Source organism: Nylanderia fulva, unplaced genomic scaffold, assembly GCF_048542155.1.
Source record: "Nylanderia fulva isolate GAGA-0341 unplaced genomic scaffold, ASM4854215v1 Scaffold1926, whole genome shotgun sequence".
NCBI lineage: Eukaryota > Metazoa > Arthropoda > Insecta > Hymenoptera > Formicidae > Nylanderia > Nylanderia fulva.
In genome coordinates this window covers 1-3,836 of record NW_028190191.1, presented here as the reverse complement: position 1 = coordinate 3,836, position 3,836 = coordinate 1, and the positions used below count along the sequence as shown (strand labels likewise).

General features: G+C 35.2%; 2 pseudogenes; one reads left to right on the top strand and one right to left on the bottom strand.

Annotated features, from left to right (window-relative positions):
- Positions 1-88: 88 nt before the first annotated feature.
- LOC146723490 (uncharacterized) lies at positions 89-1,338 on the top strand (annotated as a pseudogene).
- Positions 1,339-2,853: 1,515 nt separating this feature from the next.
- LOC146723489 (mitochondrial ornithine transporter 1-like) lies at positions 2,854-3,661 on the bottom strand (annotated as a pseudogene).
- Positions 3,662-3,836: the final 175 nt, after the last annotated feature.

The following is a 3,836-nucleotide window of genomic DNA, read 5'->3' as shown; positions in this document are numbered from 1 at the left end:
AAGGGAAACGCGCGACAGTCTCGAACTTTGCGCGGGGGTTTTGTCGCGTAAAGAGGGTAAAAAAATCAAAAAGTTTTGGTTCATCTAGCGTTTCACGCAGTTGAACATTAGTGAGATGCTGTTAATCTGCGACGTCATATATCGTTGATGCGTAAAAAAGTCTGAGTATATATGGTATTTCCCTGAGAAATTAGGTAACAAACCTAATAAGCTTACTCCTAGACAGATTTGGTGCAGTTTTGTTCTTTTGAAAGTATGTAGGAGGCCACTATAAATAGTACGAGATTGAATATTATTGGAAAGTTGCATACACGACTTTTCGATCAAGAGTTAGCGATAGCGGCGTTAGGTTTCTTCAAAACCAGCACGAAAAAATTTGAAATGTTAATTTTCCTAATTCAAATCATGAGAAAAACTATCGATGAAGTAGAGGCTGTGGATGCGTCAGTATCGGAGCACTCATAAAATTAATAAGGTAAAATAATCGAATATTCTTTAAACTTGTAGAATTATTGATTTATTTGTAATATTTTTTAAAAATGAAATAGTACATTTACAGTATATTTTTCATAGTTTTTTATTTCAATATTTTATAGATTAATATTTTTTTACTAACAGATTTTAGCATGCAACTCACAGCAATCCCTACGCTTCAGGAATTGGTGAAAACCCTCTGACGCCGCACAAACCCACGTTTTACTTTGATGCCCTTTGACACACGTCCCCACATGCGTGCGCGAGGGTCGCGTTATACGACGAGGATTTCATAGATAGACTAATCAAAAGGTAAATTTTATCTTTGTCTGTGTATATTGCCCTTACTTGGAGAAGGTAATAAGTAAATGCATGTTGATATGTACTCAGATTCAATAGCGAATAAAGACGCGAGACGAAAGACTTTGGAGAGATTTTGCTTCGTGCTCGTTGTTTAATGTTGATAAAAGAACAAGTGTCTATCAAAATATAATTGAAGAAAATCAGGAAACTTGGGACACGAGTCGGGCCGGCGAGATATCACAGTAAGTTGGGTTTATAACAATGATAGATTTCTAAAAAAAAGAAGATTTTTATATAAAAGTTACATCTTTTTTATTTTAGTAATGCTTAAAATTTTTTAACCACAGGTATCCACAAGTAGTTCACGCGTTCTGGGATTTCTGGCGGTATTAAGTATTACCCCACGGATTAATTGGACGCATCATGGCACAAAGAACATCTTGACAAGATATATCGCAGATCTAGATACCTCACACGTGAATACAATGTGTTGGATTAAGCCTCCGGCTGGAAGTACCAGAGTACAAAGGGCCATTCCTCATTTCTCACAGGAGACTCTAGAGAAGGGTACAAAAAAGGGTTTTAATTGCATGTTTTGTAAAATTGTCGACTAAATAATACATATTAATAGATTAATTGCCCTTTGCAGAAATTTTTCCAGGAACCTTCCAAGATCGACGCAGCAGAATCGAGTAGGGGAATCTTCTTTTACAAGCGTGCTCCAAACGGGGTAAGGTATATTCCTACTCGGTTTAATCCTCTTTTATTTATTAGAAATTATGTGAAATGAATTTCTTACAGTAGCTCTCATTAACAATAGGAGCTGTTTAATACTACATGGGAATATATCGGTCGTCCGACCGTGCCTCATTACACGCCTCCAGACATCGTCTTCTGTCTGGACGAACGAATCGACTTTACCATCGAAGGATTCCTATCCAATATCAAACATGGGGAGTCATGCGCGTGGACAAGGAAACTTTGAAAACAAGTGGATTGCCCTCGTCATGGTCCTCATGGACTTTTAATAAGGAACACTAATTGCCCCCCGGGAATGTTGGCTACAAAACTAGACAGTTGTCTATAATTGAAAATACGCCAACATGGAAGTTTTTATCGATATATTTTATCGATATATTATTTAATGTATCAATCTGATTAAAAATAATAAGAAAAATTTTAAGTATGTTAAAGCTTCATGAAATTTCATGTTTTAAATTTCTTTACAATTCTTGATTGAATCTTATAACTTAAGTCATTTCTGTAATTTTGATATCATTATTAATTATGATAAATAAATTTTAAAATTATTTAATTTAAAATTAAAATATTGTAATTAAATTTGTAGAACTTTTTGTTGAGAAATTTATTTTTTAGAATATATTTGAGACATTTTTTAATTAGAATGAAAGATAAATAATAAAAAAAATGTTTTGATTTTTTTACAGATATCACATATTTCTTGGTTCGAATGTGCAACACCACAAGAGAGGTGTAATTATCTCAAAAAGCTTATTTTTAAGGATAACACAGAATTATCCAACAAATAATATTGGATAAGATTTGATCACTAATATTTAAAATAATAAACTATGTATTTTGACTCTTGAATTTTTGATATAGATCACTTTTTACATCTTTCTATTTGTTTCTGTATAATAGTTTACACATATAGAGATAGTTGTGTAGTAATTGAATCTCTTTACAGTTTTCGTAATTTGGATAATCATGTTGAATAGAGAAAAAATAAAATTTAAAATTTATAAATTTCTTTTAAATATGTTATATATAAAATATTTTAATATTGTATAACTAAAACATATTAGGAATATGAAAAGAAAGCGTTGGAAATATAGCTTTATTAACAAAATGTAATAAAAACGTTAGATACATCAATATGCAAACTCAAGACACATATGTTAACTATACTATAATGAAACACAACATCATTTTAATATTACAGATAAAAGGCGATGGGGAGTTTTGTGTGGCATGTTTAATTTTTTTTTTTTTTTAATTTTTTCTAATATGTCAGTTTCCCCAAGAGGCATGAGAAAGTGAAAATACTGGTCTGTTTCAAAAGTAATGTGCATAAATTTCTTCGTGTATTTTGACGGTGATGAACAGCGTCGCCGTCGCTGGTACCGTTTTATCAAGGTCGGCGTCAATCCCTTATATTTAAAGCGCCGATGCCTTCTTGTCCGCAGGATATCCTTGAAGATTATCAAAGGGAGGTGTTTTTAAGTTTTGCACCTAATAAAACAAAGACGGGAATTACATCTTTTTGCACTAGACTTTTAGTATCCATTACGTCATATTATTATTAAATGTGCTTTTTGCAGCGATGAAGACGAACCCGATTCTGCCTCTTAACCACATCAGCGGGAAATATCGCTAGCCAGAGCAGGCGGCCTCCAACCCCCTCCGGCCACCACGTTTTCTGCCAACCGATGTCTTCCCGCTTCTGACCCTTCGTCGTCAGCACTCCCTCGTGGCCTCGTAACCGCCGAAAGAAAAAGAAGAAATAGCCTGGCATCTCTCGGGCTATCGTCGACGACAGACCCGTTAAACAGGCCTCTACACCTTGCTCCCTAAGAATCTGTCTCGTCAGATTCCACGGTCCTACGCGAGATTTCTGAAAGCAACGACAAGTCACTCAAAAAATTTGTAAGTTTATAAAGTTGGGCATTAAAAGCTACCGTCATCGGGCGCTATTCACCATGGATTTGTTTGCGGTTGTTTGTATCGGGTTTGACTTCCCTCATCGCCTGCAACTTGCACTTTTTCAACTCGGTTTGGGCATAACGTCAGCGAGGAGAAAAACGCGGCAAAGAAGCCGGCGCAGGCGTTGCTGAAGGAGTTCAGCTCTTTTACGTTCGTACACCTGTAAGAGAAAATTGACTTAAAAACAGCAATTACATTTTTGTATATTGAATGGGGGGATCCAACAAATGGCTGGCTTGTTCGAAATTCTTTTGCTTAAGATATCTGAATGCGGGGTTTCGATTTACCTAAAAATTTGCTATTGTTTCGACAACCGCCCTTGCCGCGAATAAGAC